The sequence below is a fragment of the Arvicanthis niloticus genome, chromosome 10 (genome assembly GCF_011762505.2).
Source record: "Arvicanthis niloticus isolate mArvNil1 chromosome 10, mArvNil1.pat.X, whole genome shotgun sequence".
Taxonomy (NCBI): Eukaryota; Metazoa; Chordata; class Mammalia; order Rodentia; family Muridae; genus Arvicanthis; species Arvicanthis niloticus.
In genome coordinates this window covers 43,917,816-43,933,774 of record NC_047667.1, presented here as the reverse complement: position 1 = coordinate 43,933,774, position 15,959 = coordinate 43,917,816, and the positions used below count along the sequence as shown (strand labels likewise).

General features: G+C 42.4%; 1 protein-coding gene across 11 annotated transcripts in view; it reads left to right on the top strand.

Annotated features, from left to right (window-relative positions):
* Positions 1 to 15,959, top strand: part of Ralgps2 (Ral GEF with PH domain and SH3 binding motif 2) — a 131,174-nt gene that overhangs the window by 1,180 nt on the left and 114,035 nt on the right. Inside the window, exon 1 of one of the 11 annotated variants that reach the window (XM_076941409.1) lies at positions 39 to 187. The exons of 7 other annotated variants lie outside the window; for them this stretch is intronic. The gene's annotated coding sequence lies outside the window, so the exon portion shown is untranslated. Of the gene's footprint in view, positions 1 to 38; positions 192 to 804; positions 929 to 15,959 lie in introns of those variants that run through there. 3 more of the 11 variants (XM_076941411.1, XM_076941417.1, XM_076941413.1) reach the window with 3 other exon arrangements.

Genomic DNA, 15,959 nt, shown 5'->3' with positions numbered 1-15,959 from the left:
AATGTTAATTTGTTTGAGCTGGGAGGGGTGAGGGAGGAGGAAGAAAGGGGCCCGATGGTGGCTGTGGAGGAGGGGCGTTTGCAACCCGAAATCGCTCTGCAGAAAGCGCTCCACCGAAAGCATCCAGCGTCCTTTGTTTAGGACCGGAGGATGAAAGCCGGGGCAGCAGTTAATTGAGCCTTTCCTCGTAGGTGCTCAGCATTCCCCCCCCTCCCACCCCCTCTTTTAACACTTAAGTAGCGAGCTTTGGTTCGGTGTCGGTGTTTTGTTTTATGAGTTGACTTTGGCGTTGTTTATGTAATGTTTATCATCCGGTGGACTCGAGGTCGTGTGTCTTTGAAGATGATCATTAGAATGTTGTGGAACTTTTCATTCCTTGCATGAAGGAGTGCCGCAGTGCCACAGTTCGTTAACTTGCAAACTGTAAAGCAAACTGTCCCTCCCAGATATGATTGTTTGGGCTGTAGCATCATAAATATAGTAAGCGTAATACTGTTACTGCAGACGTGGGATTTGTAGCCGAACAGTATTATTTTAATAATAATAATCTCCAGTGAACATGTCGTAGTCATGAAGCTTCAAAATGTGGGAAATTGCTTGTCTTAGCCACGTTTATACATTAAATGTGTTTATTAGAGCTCCCTTGAATGACACAAGTGTAGTTATTTTGAGTTTAAATTCTGACATAGTAATTTTGAAATAGTAAGACCCAGTCCATTCTGTCTCACCATGCATTGATTTCAGAGATTTGACCTTTTCTGGAAATACCGTTCTCCGTCTTTTTCACCAGATTGCAGCGGAAGCTGAAAGATCTGCTTGTGTATCAAGATCCCAGTATACTTTTCTGGTATTACAGTATCAGGGAAGATACACCCAAAAATTCTGAGAGAAAAATAAAACTTTAAAGATAGCTGTGAACCAGACATGCGTGAGTAATGCAGTTTGTGTGCATTTAAACCGTTTTTTAGCAAACCGTTTTTAGTTTATGTCCTTAAAATTGGGGCAGTGGTTGCCTTTGATGAAAGATGGCTTTGTTGTTAATATTAATTTGATTGCAACTTGAAACTTTTTTTTGAGACAGAGTCTCTCTGTAGTGCTAGCTATCCTGGAATTCACTACATAGACCAGGCTGGCTTCTAACTGGCTGAGATCTGCCTGACTCTGCCTATGATGTGTTGGGATTAAAAGCTGCATTTAAGCTCTTGTCCAGAGGCTAGTTTATTCTGCACACGTGGAGTACACCTGCTTACTGCTGTCTCCTGACAGATGTAGAGGGGACGCTGCAGAATAAAAAAGCATGTGTGCCATGATGGAGATGAAATGATAAGTGGGCAGGTCTGTTAGTTTAAAAGTCAATGTAAAAACTCATGGTGCCTTTTGAGTTAGGATATTGCTTGCATTTTTCCTTCTGAGAATAGAAGGAACTGGTAGTGGATAAAAGCCTTGAGACAGTTGTCTTAAACTGTGTTTATGTTTAAACACACTAGGTATCTGGTTTCCAAACATACTCTAAATATACTCTACCTGGAGTCAGAGGGCGTGTGGTTTATATGTGGCTAAACAATTAATCTGTTGGTTTATATACTTAAGTGAAATGTGTGCTGATATTCTCTTGGTATTGGTTTGTAAGAGTCTTCAAGGGAAGTAAACCGACACCCTCCCTCCAGGGAAACAGCTTTGTATCTATTCTGTTAAAGAAAAATCTTACTGGATGTGAAAAGTCTGATGAGAAGAGATTAGTTTATTCTCTGATTAATAATCACAGTGACATACATTGGTGTAGATCTTTGTAGATTTCAGAGCTGTAAAAGTATTTATGAATGAAGTGGTGGCTAAAGCAGTAAATACAATTACTGCCATAAAGAAAAAAAAGTATTTATGAATAATTCGTTACTTCTTAGGACTGTCAATAATTAACCTTTACCCTATGCAGGCATCATTCTCTCCATTTCAGTGGGAGACCAGCTATCAGTGATCATACAGGGACCCCAGACCCAGACTGTTCTGATACTAGAGTGTGAAGTCCTGCCTCTGGAGTGCAGACTTCTGGGGAAGGTGCACAGCAGAACACTTAGTGTACTACTAGCCTCCAGAAGTTTCCAAGAAGCTTTTAAACGCTAATCTATTAGTTGAAATTGCCTTTGTTTTCTCTAAAGCCCAGCTTTCCTTTGATATGGAAAACAAACACATACAAGCTTTTGAGAATAAAATGCATTAAAATGGACCTGTTTTTTTTTGAATATGAGCTTTTGTCTAATTTTGCTTTTGAGATAGTTACTTCTGTCTGCATTTCACACTTTCTAGTAGTTATTTAGTGTTCAATGAAAACATAATTCAGATAGCTTGAAATAGGTCCCCTGGAAAAGAGTGAATTTATTGCATTACTCTATAATTACTTCCTTAAGTGTATTTTAAATTCCCATTAGTTCCTTTTTAATGAGAGAATGAAGATTGGATATGATAAAACTGGAGTATTTTTTAATTAATCTGTACTCTTTCCTTTTTCATGCTTTATAGTTTTATTTTCTTTGGTTCTCAAGTTTTATTCAAGAACTTATTCTAAATATTCCAGATGGGTTTTAATCATCAACCTCCCCCTTTCTCCTCCCTCCTCCCTCCTCCCTCCTCCCTCCTCCCTCCTCCCTCCTCCCTTCTCCCTCCTCCCTCCTCCTTTCTCTGTTCCCCTCCTTCTCCCTTCTTAGAAAAGTACCTGATACTTAATGTTCAATTATTGGTCAGAGATTATGGCCAGAGAGTAAAATAATTGATATTAAATGATATGACCACTTTGTTCTTTTTTTTTTTTTTAAGTTGGTACTTTAACTAATACAGTTAAACGTTATCCTTCAAGACTTTGCATAAAAACTTTGGTCCCTTGCCTCATCATCTCTTTACGCCCTTCTTCCTAGTCCTGCTTATAGAGTAGCAGTTTTATTCAGTTGACTGTCTTTCGATACTTTGTGTCTTATTTTCTTTCTTCTGGCATGAGTACATGGTTCTGCAGTTTTATTTTTCAACTTTAGATTTTTTTTTTTAAAAGTATTTATTTATTTATATAAGAACATTGTCAGAGGGCATCAGATTCCATTACAGATGGTTGTGAGCCACCATGTGGTTGCTGGGAATTGAACTCAAGACCTCTGGAAAAAGTCAGTGCTCTTACCACGGAGCCATCTCTCCAGCCCCAACTTGAGACTTCTTACAGTGGCTTTGCTTTAGGATTCCTAAGATCTTGAACGTCTTTGTTGTCTTCCCTGTATTGTGATGCCATGCTTTTGATTACAGGTTCAATGCTTACATTATTATGAATCTGTAAATATGTTTAACAGTTGAACATTGCTGCATACTATGATTAAATTTCTTGGTGTTAGATTGTTTTCTTTTGTAATTTTACTCACTTTCTTATTTGTTTTTACCTTTTTCTGTCTGTCCAAATCTACAAACACATAGGTTGATAGATATCAAACTTTTTAAAAGTTGGGAAGGGGCCTCCTAAGCCCTCTGTTCTTACTCAGATCTGCAGTGCTGCTCTGTGCTGGAGCTGTACAGCCCGAGTCTGTGGCTTCTTCTCATCATTGCACATCTGACAGGTATCCTGTTTACTGCACTGGAGCCTGTGCTCTCTGGATTCATGTTCCCCCCACCCCCACCCCTTTTTCAGTTTTTCTTTTTTGAGTGAGCTACATCTTTTGTTGACTTTAAGATGTCTCACACTTAACATTCCTACCACTTGAAAGCTGAGGCAAGAGGGTTTCTGGGGGGGGGGTGTTCTAGGCTGGTCTGGGACAAAGTGTGAGACTGTTTTATAACAAAGTTATGTATAGCAGGATGAGCCTTTTGAATTGTTTATGTTGCTGAAAATGCTTTGTTCCACCTTGATCGCTGTCTGGGCTAGGTTCTGAATTAAGATGATAAATGTTCCTTGAAATTGAAGGGAGCACTATGAGACTGAAGCGAACACAGAGTCATACAAGGGAGCACTGTGAAACAGAAGGGCTTTCTGTATGATTTTCTACCTTCAAAAGTTTGTTGAAAAGTCTTAATGTCATTCAGAGTTTTCTTCCTTTACATGTGACATGGCCGTAAGATTTTTTTCTTTGTCACCAGTATGTCTGACGTATTTTTTGTGTCCGTGAGTTTTTATGCACAGAATGTAGTGGGTCGTGTAGCCAGCGTACTAAAGAGCTGGACTGTAAGCAGGGCAGGTAGAATGAGCCGTACAGTCTTTGTTTACTGACCCTTAGTTTGCTATTCTGTAGTGTGAAAGCAGCTGCAGGTGGCTTGCATGTGGCAGGCCTTGTGGTTTGCAGGCTTGATCTAGCTTTACATGTGTTTTACCAGCAGAGCGTAATACTATAGACATGGGAGAGAAAGCAGAACATGAGTTCACTCTTCTCTGAGTGTTTCTGTCTACTATGGGAGTTGGTCATCAGCAGAGAGCAAGGAGGAATGGAGACTGTAACAGATCTGTGAAGAAAATAGGACATCATGAGAGTGAAGGAGGGGTTTAGCAGGATCAGTAGTGTGATTGCCAAGCTCCCCTGAGGAGATCATTTCTGAATTTTGTAAATTCTTTGTGTGTGTGAGACACATGTACATGTGTGCTGCAAGCACATGCTGCATGTGAGTAGAGGTCTTTTTCTAGCTTCCCCTCTTCTTTAAGACAGTATCTGTTTGTTGGTACTGCCAACCTCAGGCTCGCTGGCCTGCTTTTAGAGATTCTGTCTCTGCCTCCCGTCTTGCCTTGCGGCCCTGTGATGAGCAATGTGCACCGCTCTGTCATCTTGAGGGCGCAGACTTAGGTCTCCACACTTGAGGGTGCAGACTTAGGTCTCCACACTTGCATTTCAGGTGTTTTGCCCGCTGAGCCATCTCCACAGCTTCATGAGTTTTTTTGTTTAGAACTTTACTAGGAATATTCTTAAATTTTTATAAGGTATCTTTCTATTGATTTGTAATATGTAAGGTAAAAGATCCCTGCTCCTCCATATCTTGCTATGAAGTCTTGGATGACCTGGAACTCGCCATGTAGACCAGGCCCACTTCATAATTCTGGCAGTCTTTCTGCCACTTGAATACTGGGATCACAGGAGTGCTCCACCATGCCTATAAGCAGGTTTTTTGTGTTATTTTTGTGTCTTTTTGTCTTTGATTAAAAAAAAAAAAAGATGGAGAACACTTTCTAGTATCACAGTTAGCTTTTGAAGTTTCTAAAATATAAGTGTTGCGCTCAAGTCTTTGTGTTGTTATAGGTAATCGTAGATATTTTCTTGATTATAAACAGACTGTTGTTAGTGCTTCTTTCTGTTGAGCTCTTTCTTGACTTCAGCCTCCACTTAGTTGTCATGTACCCCTCCAACTCCCCTACCCCCAGCTGGACTTGACTTGCCAGTATCTTAGAGTTTGCTTTTTAAATTTTCATTTATAAGACTTATGTGTATGCCATTTGGTTTTCTTCAAAGTTTTCCTGAATTCATAAACTATATTGTAAAGCATTCTTTCTTTTTTTATTTCTGTCTATGAAACAGTTTCCTAGGGATTATGTACAAGTGTGGAGGGTGAACAGAAAGGTTCTAGGACTGATGGTGTATCTCTGTGATGGGGTACTTAAATGCACCCTGCATGTGCACGGCCCTGGGTATGTTCTCCCTCGTCCCCACTTAAAAATCCTAGAAGAAAATATGTCTGCATGAGTCTTGTAGCTGAAAGGGTCATTTGTTGTTGTTTTTGTTTGAGTAGAGCATGAAAAGTCCTGGCCAGAAGAGTAGTGATCGATAGTGTGTACTAACTGTATCTGTTCATCAGGTAGTAGCATTCAGAGAACAGAAGGGCAACTTTAGAAAAAATGACAAGCTAGGAAATGTGTTTGCAGTCTTATCTCTGCCAGAGGGCTTGGATTGAGTTTATTTTAAAGATGCATCATTGTGAAAACATAGCGACAAATGGGTGAAGGATCTCAAGAGGTATTTACAAAATGAAATGTTCTCAAGACCAAGGTAACAGAAGTCCTTATCTGTCAAGTTTAGAAAGATACAGTTTAAAATGAGAATGCAATGCTGCCCCAGAATGGCATTAATGAAAATGCTTGAAGCACACAGGTGATCAGCCCAGAGACATTTGACTTGGGAGTCCCTCAGTAGCATCTGTTAAAACTCTGCATGTGTGTGCTTGGATCCAGTAGTCATACTGCAGACTGGATGTAACTTGTCAGCTGCTGGAGAGTCCTTTCGGTCTCTGCAGATAGAAATTATGAGTAGCTGAGAAACTCTTGTTAGAGTTGACCAAACTCTGAGTGCCTAAGGCCTAGGAGCCAGGGTGGCAGACTCAGTTATAGCTCCAGTCTGTAAGAATTGAGTGCCCATTACTACCAGGCTTTAACCACAGGCAGCCAGATCTTTGGCTTCAAGCAATAGTAAGCAGTAGCCAGCAGCCACAGTGGCTCCTGTGTAATGTTACTGCTCCTGCCTAAGCCTCTGGCCATGCTTTGGATATTGGACCTATAGTTTCTGCAGATGCTAGTGTTAACAGTTCTTGATCCTACCTAGGGTGTCATGACCATTTACCCTTAAGACTTGGCAGGGCTCTGAACTCCAGCAGCTGCCCCACGGTGTCTTGCCTTGGCCGTGCCCCTGTCGACCACCCTCTCTCCAGCAGTCTGTGCACTCTTCAGTTGTTTCTGGCTGTTGCTGTCACCTCTGCTGCCTTGGCTGCTGCCATCACTCTGCTGCATTTTTTTTTACTGAGTCTTCTTTGTGTGACCAGCTCATCATGCTGTAAGAATGATAAAGATCACAAGTGGCAAGGATAGATCACTGAGAAGCCAGTTGTGGGCCTAATGCTGCAGCACTAAGAGGTCAGCGCAGGAGAGTGTCTCATGGTTGACTCTAATGCGCAGTAGTTGGCTTCTAGCTAGAGAGGAGTGTTGGACAAGGGTGTTTCCAGCAGTCACGACACTGCCTGCATGCAGTCACAGGCCTCCTTCCGGAAGTGCCCCCTTACTCCTTCCGTCTTTGAAAATGGCTGCTGTGTTCACAGGGGCTTGCAGGTCAGCATTGACTGGAATAAAGCTGTAGAGGTCTAGAACTATGCGTGGACAGCAACTGTTGCTGTAGTGTAACCTCCAAGGCAAACCTAGAGTGCATAACACAGCTGGGTTGCTACTAGAGCAGTCCCACTGGCTGCCAAAGGGGCTGTTTGACTGGCAGTCATCTGCTCCAGGCAGCCAAGCACCAGGGAGGCTCTAACGACTGTCAGGGAGTCAGATCATCCTGCCCTGTCCGAGCTTATGTAATAGAAGTAAATATCCAAGGGGTGTGTACAACAGAGGTCTGCCACTGACTCAGCAGCGCTTGATACTATTTACCAGTGCTATAGGCTTAGCCAAATATAGGTTGGGTCATCTTGTCTGTCTCAGACATAATAGAAATCAGACAAATTACAAGTCCATTAGTACAGCAGTCAGACTACGTGTACATTAGGAGAAAACACAAGATTTCACATCCTTGGAGTAGATGAAAGATTCTTAGGTATGGCACTAAATGACACCCAAAGTGTCTGCCATTGATTGAGGCGCAAACATCTGGTCACAGGACAGAAGTGAAGAGCACCCGACCCCTCTTAACCCACATACAGCCAGGTGTTCTCTAGTGTTTAGCTTGTGTTTAAACATCAGGATGATTTAACTGCCCTTAAAGAAGGACGAGCACTAGCTTAAGCTTAGCTTCTTTATTTTCTTTTGCTGCTTCCCAGCCTCCCTGAAGTCACCCTCCCATTTGAGTAGACTTCCGGTGGAGTGTTGAGGGGGTTTGTTGGTTTTGTTTGAGCTTTAGACCTGATATCCTCTTGCCTCTGCCTCCCAAGCGCTGAGAATATGGGCATGTATTTCCTGCCCCTGAATTTTGTGTGAAACTAATTGTATATAGTAGTAGTTTCAGTGTGGGACTTAATCCTCCCATACATCAAGCACTATCAAAGTGAGCCCTGTCTAAGGTCTCCCCCTGCCGACCTCTAGTAACAACTATGTACATTCAGGGGGACTTGGTGTGTGTATGGGTGTGTTCTCTCTCTCTCTCTCTCTCTCTCTCTCTCTCTCTCCCTCCCTCCCTCCCTCCCTCCCTCCCTCCCTCCCTCCTCTCCCCCTTCCTCCCTCTCCCTCCCCCTCCCCTTCCCTCTCCCTCTCTCTACCTCTCATATGTGTATGAGTGTGTGTGGGGCATGGCAACTGTGTGTGGAGGTCAGAGGACAACTTTGTGGGTTCAGTTGTCTCAGACCTTTCTGTGGTTCTAGGGATTGAACGCAGGTTGCCTAGTCTGCTGTGGCAAATGCCTAAACTTGTTGAGCTATCTCACCAGCCTTAATTTCTCTTATCTTTTGTCACATAACGTACTATATTTTATTGATCTTAAGTTCTTTCTAGTCTAAGATTCACTATTTAATGTACATCTAGGAATAAAAATTAAAATGACAGCACCTTGACTAGAGATTGTGAATGGTGAGAAAATGGACACTTTGAAATCAAACCTATTTTTTTTGTGTCTTAGATTTTCTTTACTGAGATTTTGTTGTTGCTGCTGCTGTTGTTAGTAATATAAGTTTTAAAATGAATTTGTCTGTGTCTGGAGAGATGGTTCAGTGGGTAAGAGCACTTTGTTGCTCTCTTGGAGGAGTTCCCAGTCTGTCTGCTGTGACTCCAATTCTAGGGGATATGACACTTCTTAGTGTACACACATACATGAAGATAAAACATACACATAAAATAAAAATTAATCTTTTGAAAAAGACTTTTCTATGTCAAAATGTATTGCTGAGCTAAATCTCTGTCCCAGTTTCTTCTTTTACAAAATGATCATACTATAGACTCACTGTTAAACGAAATGAAAATTCTAGGGTTCCAGTGCTCTTCACTACTGTCCTGTGACCAGATGTCTGCAGCCTCAGTGGCAGACACTTTGGGTGTCATTTAGTGCCATACCTAAGAATTCTTCATTTACTCCAAGGATGTGAAATCTTGTGTTTTCTCCTAATGTACACGTAGTCTGACTGCTGTACTAATGGACTTGTAATTTGTCTGATTTCTATTATGTCTGAGACAGACAAGATGACCCAACCTATATTTGGCTAAGCCTACAGCACTGGTAAATAGTATCAAGCGCTGCTGAGTCAGTGGCAGACCTCTGTTGCTCGCACCCCTTGGATATTTAGATTCATTAGACAGGGCACTGTAAGTAAGGTACATAAAGGCTGCTTCTCTGAATTTCAGAGATTCAATGCAGCTATAGCATAGTTGCTCTTATATCTGAGATCAGTCTGGAGTTTTGGTTTACTCTCCCAGTTCTGATATAGAAGAATAGATAAGAATTGATGAGTTCTTCCCTGGCCTGGGGTTAGTTTAGAATAGCCGTGTATTTCCTATGGCACTCTGTGCATGTGCCAAAACCTTAATAGACAGTGCAGGATTTGCAGGTGGGTGATGTCAGGTCTGATCAACAGAACTCTTAGTCTGTAAGTGACCAGGAGCTGTCGTTTAGCAGTGACTTCTGCTTCTCTTACAGCTTGGTATTTCCGTATGTTTGTACTGTCTTTTCCATCTGACACAGACATCCTGAGGGTTTACAGATAAGCAGCTAACTGTTAGCATAGTGTAGGCAGTGATTTCTTTTCTTTACTGTGTACATAGTACTTGAGAATGCTATACAAGCATCACTGGTTTTACAACTTGGTGAAAGACAAAACCTTATATTTGAAACTACAGTAAATAACATTAGATAATAAACAATTACATGTCAACTTGGCGAGTACTAGCATTTTACGGGCAGGACACTAAGGAAAGAGCATACATACTAAGTACTGAAGCATTAGCCCTTGGCATGCTGTAGTAAAGGCTTGTTTGGGATGAGGTGGGAAGTGCAGCTTCATTAGAGGTAAGGCTAGGTTTTGAAATCCTCAAGAATGAAGCAGACCTGAGGAGCACTGGGGGAACATGCACTGTTAGCTACTGACTGAGCTTCTCGCTCCATCTTCTTCTCAAGGCTGAAGAAAGTTTGTGATTGAAGATGGGAGAAATCTCAACTGCTTAGAATATGTTGAAAAGAAAGATGTCTCTTATGAATATATTAGACAGCCTTCCTAACAGAAAAACTTTTAAAAAAGATAGAAAGTAGCACTGCTAAGTTACTCTGTTTCTGTTAGCCAGTCTTAGGTAGTTATGTAGCAGAAAAAAAATAATAAAATTTCATTGCTAGAAAAAGAGCCAGAAGGTGGAGGCCAGAACTCATCTGGCAAAGTTTGTTTTTCTTTCTTTTTTTTTTTTTTGGTTCTGGAACTCAAACTCAGGGTCTTACACATGTTAGGCAAGTACTCTACCAGCTGAACTACATCCTCAACCAGGCCAGAGGTGATAACGATTCCTCTGTGTGTGTTTGGACTTCAGGAAATTCACAGTACTATTGAAAACTTGTTTTGTTGTACTTGTTTCTCCAGCCAGTATACGTAGCTGGGAATTGGCTATAATGTTGAAGTCTAATATGGCCTAACTGGTAAACTATGGGAAGGAACATTTCATGTAATTAGAATGAGAATTGATAGCAGACAATAGGTTTTCCTTCATTTATTCTCTAAATACAGCATAGAAACACAGATTACCCAAGGGCCTGTATGATAGAAGGCTAGTCAATTCCTACTTCTGCAGGTGTCCTCTGATTTTCACATGCACATTGGTTTGTACACCCGCACATACAAGTACAAATGAATGATAAGGATATAAAATGTCCTTTTAAAAATTGAAAAAGCAATAGCTGTAGCCCTGACCCATGTCTTACATATGTGACGCTGCTGTAAATTACGTGATCTCCTTAGTAACAACCAAATGTGTATTTATAGCTGCTTAGTTACTACAACTAAACAGATTAGAAAGACTGGCAGGATGTTTGAGCTCCAGATTAGTGGTTTATCTGACTCAGTGTCTCAGACATGCTGATTATCATTCTGGCCTGCCGATGTCCCTTTGAAGGGAAGTCTGCCTCTTCCACAGAACACTGTCGAACTCCATAGCTATGCTTAATGGCATATAAAACTGTATTGCAGCAGATGATTCACAGTGGACATTTGACTTAAAGGCCAACAACAGTGGCTAAGGCTGTGTGACAATGTGGAGTGATTTGGTCAGGAAAAGTGCAGTCAGTTATAATAAACACGGAGTTAATCTCTCAGGTATGTGAACTGAGGCTGAGGGCTGCACTACATTAGAGTCCTATAAAAACTAGTTTACAGAAATGGAGGTCATTTCATCAGGAGCTCAGTTACAGATTTAAAGGTGATGAGGAAGCTCTTTGAGAAGCAGAAAAGAATTGGACTTGTTGGCCCAGACAAGCACAGGTTACACACTCGGAAAGGCACAGAGCAGGTGATGAAGTCTCTGGTTTTATGTTACTATTCTTTAGTGAATCCTGCCTTAAGTTACTTTTCTATTGTTGTGATAAAACACTATGACCAACAACAACTTGGGAAAGTACTGGAGCTGCTGTTTACTGAGCACTAAATAGATATATGGTGGTGCTCTAAGTGGTGTTTTTCTTGGGGGGGGGTTAATTATATTATTAAAATTTATTAAATACTTTTGTTAAAATTTATTATTTTTTAGATGTATTTACTTTTTTATTTATATGAGTACACTGTAGCTGTCTTCAGACACACCAGAAGAGGGCATTAGATCTCATTACAGATGGTTGTGAGCCACCATGTGGTTGCCAGGAATCAGAATTTAGGACCTCTGGAAGAGCAGTCAGTGCTCTTAACTGTTGAGCCATCTCACCAGCCCTAAAATTTATTTTTAATTATTTGGGAATCTCACATCATACATTCCAGTTGTGGTCACCTCCCAGTCTTCTCATGTCTGCCCCTCTCCCCTGTGACTCCTGCTCCCCCTTCCCCAAAAAGGAAAAAGCAAGTCCATATGTGTTGTCCATATATCCAGTGGAGGACGGTCAAATTTCTAGTGGCTAGCTCCCCAGTAAGAATGAGTCTTTCTCAGCCTACTCCAGAAGCTTTGTGGTGGTCTTGGAGGGGTAGGGCTGGCTCTCTCACATCTCCCAACATTAATATGACTTCAGGAAGCAGCCAGGCCACAGACATCTTTGTGGGCTTTGGTAGTAACATGGGCTTCAGACATCAACATGGCCCCTGGCTGTATCAGACCCACTGACCCACTTATGGCCCCCAGTAACTACATGGGGCCACAGGCCTTAACATTGCCTTCAGTGGGTAAACTTGCCACTCATATGAGAATGGTTTCCCTGAAGCAGCAGAACCTGAAAACACCACCAAGTCATCAGAGAGTGTCAATAGTGGTCCTTCAAGGAGGTCCAATCCAGAAAGCAAAGCTTTCCTCAACCCTGGTTCCATTGTTGCCCAGAGCCAGGGGGATTCGATGGCCAGGTGGCAGGTTGGGGGGCTGTGTCTACTACATAAGCTCCAGGCTGGTACACACTGCCTAGCCAGCTTACCTGGTCATCCACCAGTTCTCTGACCTGTCACTGCTATCCAGTCTCTAGTCCTGTCTCTGTTCCTTGCTTATGCACAGCTCTGTTTTTCTTTCTTTCCCGCCTCTCTGTCACATGTTTGTGTATTGCAGTGACTCCAGCCTGCCCTGGCCTCTCGGCCCAGGGTATCACTGGGGTATCTTTCATGTGTCTTGATGGTCTGAATGTGTTACTGGTATTAACCCATTGTGTCTTCATGGTAACTTGGTGAAGTGCTGTTAGCTTTATTGGAGAAGCTGAGGCACAGAATGAGGGATTAATTTGCCTAAAGTTATATGGCATGTAAATGGCACTGTGGCAAGTTAGTTTTTAGTAGCTGTGTCAGAGTAAGTGCCATTTGGTTACAAGAATGAAAAAGACATGGGGGCTGGAGAGATGGCTCGGTGGTTAAGAGCACTGACTGCTCTTCCTGAGGTCCTGAGTTCAGTTCCCAGCAGCCACATGGTGGCTCAAAACCATCTGGAATGGGATCTGATGCCCTCTTCTGGTATGTCTGAAGACAGCTACAGTGTACTCACATAAAATAAATAAATCTTAAAAAAGAAAGAAAGAAAAAGACATACTGCAGAATGAGAGAGATTAAGTATCTATGGAGTTGTGGGATGAAACTCTTAGGACCAACCAACAACCTGATTTTTAAAAATGTGCCAAAAGTTTGATACGCACGTCACCAGAAAGATAAGCAGTATATATGAGGAGGACCAGAGAGATGAGCGGTGTGTATGAGGAGGACCAGAGAGATGAGCGGTGTGTATGAGGGGGACCAGAGAGATGAGCGGTGTGTATGAGGGGGACCAGAGAGATGAGCGGTGTGTATGAGGGGGACCAGAGAGATGAGCGGTGTGTATGAGGGGGACCAGAGAGATGAGCGGTGTGTATGAGGGGGACCAGAGAGATGAGCGGTGTGTATGAGGGGGACCAGAGAGATGAGCGGTGTGTATGAGGGGGACCAGAGAGATGAGCGGTGTGTATGAGGGGGACCAGAGAGATGAGCGGTGTGTATGAGGGGGACCAGAGAGATGAGCGGTGTGTATGAGGGGGACCAGAGAGATGAGCGGTGTGTATGAGGGGGACCAGAGAGATGAGCGGTGTGTATGAGGGGGACCAGAGAGATGAGCGGTGTGTATGAGGGGGACCAGAGAGATGAGCGGTGTGTATGAGGGGGACCAGAGAGATGAGCGGTGTGTATGAGGGGGACCAGAGAGATGAGCGGTGTGTATGAGGGGGACCAGAGAGATGAGCAGTGTGTATGAGGGGGACCAGAGAGATGAACGGTGTGTATGAGGGGGACCAGAGAGATAAGCAGTGTGTATGAAGAGGTGCCTCTATATTAGTTGGAATATTGTTGCTCACCAGCAGAATGGGAATTAAAGTCATAGCAAGCTACCACCATGGAGCAACCTTCATGCCACACAGGTCAGAGAAAATCAGAATTCTAGACATTCTGTTTGGGACTGCCTTGGTACATCCTCCTTAAGAGCCAATTACTAAAATTTTTCCAGTTCTTTGACTCCCGGATAGTTGATGATGATACAGGGCCTTCATACTGAGTCTCACAGCAGCCTATTTATAATAGCTCCACATGCTCACGGTATGTAGATGAACTGATAAACTGATAATTGTCAACTATTCATGGGACAAGGTGGCATAGAAGCGTGAACAAGAGATAAGAACATCAGAGCTGACTGTCTAGAGCCGTGGTTCTCAGCCTTCCCAACACTGCAACCCTTCAGTACAGTTCTTCATGTTGTGGTGACCCTAACTATAAATTTTTGTTGTTATTTCATAACTGTAATTTTGCTACTATTATGAATTGTAAATGTATTTTCCAATGTGAAGGGGTTGTTTGACCCCCAGTTTGAGAACCACTGCAAGTCTAACTAGGCTAAGTATAAGAAACAAGACATTTGGGGGTAACAGAGCACATTCATTGTTTTCATTGTAGAGGTGGAGGTTTTCATGCATGTTACCCGTGTGTAAATCTCAAAATCAATCTCCCCTCCCTCCCTCCTTTCTTTATTGAAACACAAAAGGCCCTTTGTAGCTACCCAGTCCTGGATCTCAAGTGTGGCCTTGGACTCATGGTTCTAGCAATAGCCTCAGGAGTATTGGGAGTAAAGGATGAGCCATCATCCTTCTTGGCAATATAGGGAGTTGTTTTTAAAAGGTTTAAGAAATGATATGATAAAGCTACTTCTGTGGCTGTGAAATGATATAAGATGGATAAAATTATTGTACCTCCCACATAATTATTTTAAATATATACAAAGTAGGAAAAACTTGAAATTGCATTCTTAGAAGAAAGAGCCTGGTGTGAAGGTGCATATTCTTATTGGTGCTCCCAGGTCTCAGGTGGCTGACTGGAGGGAAGCGGAAGTTCGAAGCCTGCCTGTGTGTAAACTTTGTTTGTAGTTGTGGCCCTGTCTCCCTGGGAACATTTGGCTTTTATAGTTATCGTTGGCATCTGGTGGAGAGGCAGTACGTACAGCCAAGCAGCCTACAGTGCGAAGCAGTCCTCAGCAGAGTTAACCAGTTGCGCATGCCAGAGCTGCAAGGTGAGGAACCCGAGGAAGTCAGCTGGCTGCTGATCATCCCGGTCACAAGCCACAAAGCCATACCTTTGGAGAGATTGTGATTGTGTCTTAGGTCTCTGGGGGTGTATGGATAATGTTTTTCTGAGACTTGGATTCATAAAATAACCAGTGTCAGGTAGCTCTTCTGTGTTGTAGTGACTTCTTGTGAGAAGTCACCCCTCGTGCAGGCAATCCCCAACCTTGTCCAACAGAGACCTGTCAGTACAGTTTCGTTTTAAACTCTGGGCTGAGGTGTAATTTTGGTTTTGAAATAATTAGTGACTGTATAAAGCATGAACTTCGTATTTAGAGTGATAAGTCAAAAAGGCCTCATTGGTCAGGGTTTTGCTAGTATTTATAAATAGGCCAAGACCTCCATTCTCAGATCAGACACTTGAGCAGTTTTACATGGTAATACTTAGATCTTAGTACTTTTTTTTTTCATTTAAAAGCTACAAAGTTTATTTTTAACTGATCTTTAAAAACAGAAACTTTTACCTATTTGTTGAGGTATCCTGGTATTTCAATAATGAACACATTTTGTTGTGTAAATCTGGTTCTATCTATCATTTCTTTGTGGTAAAAATACCCAAACAGCTCTAGCTGTTTGAAATATACAGCACACTATTTATTGTCTTTTACCCATTTAGAAGAGCAAGGTAGAGGTGAGAGGAAGATTAGGGACGGTGATGATGGTTGAGGTTGAGGTTGAGGCACCGAGCCCTCAGGCTTTGCTTATAGGGATAGTCACTTCCAGGAGTTTGAGAATTCAGTTTGATTGGGATCTTCCATGGAGCTTGCCGCTACTGCAGACTGGCCTGTAGCTGCTCCTGAGGCTGCTGGTTGATTG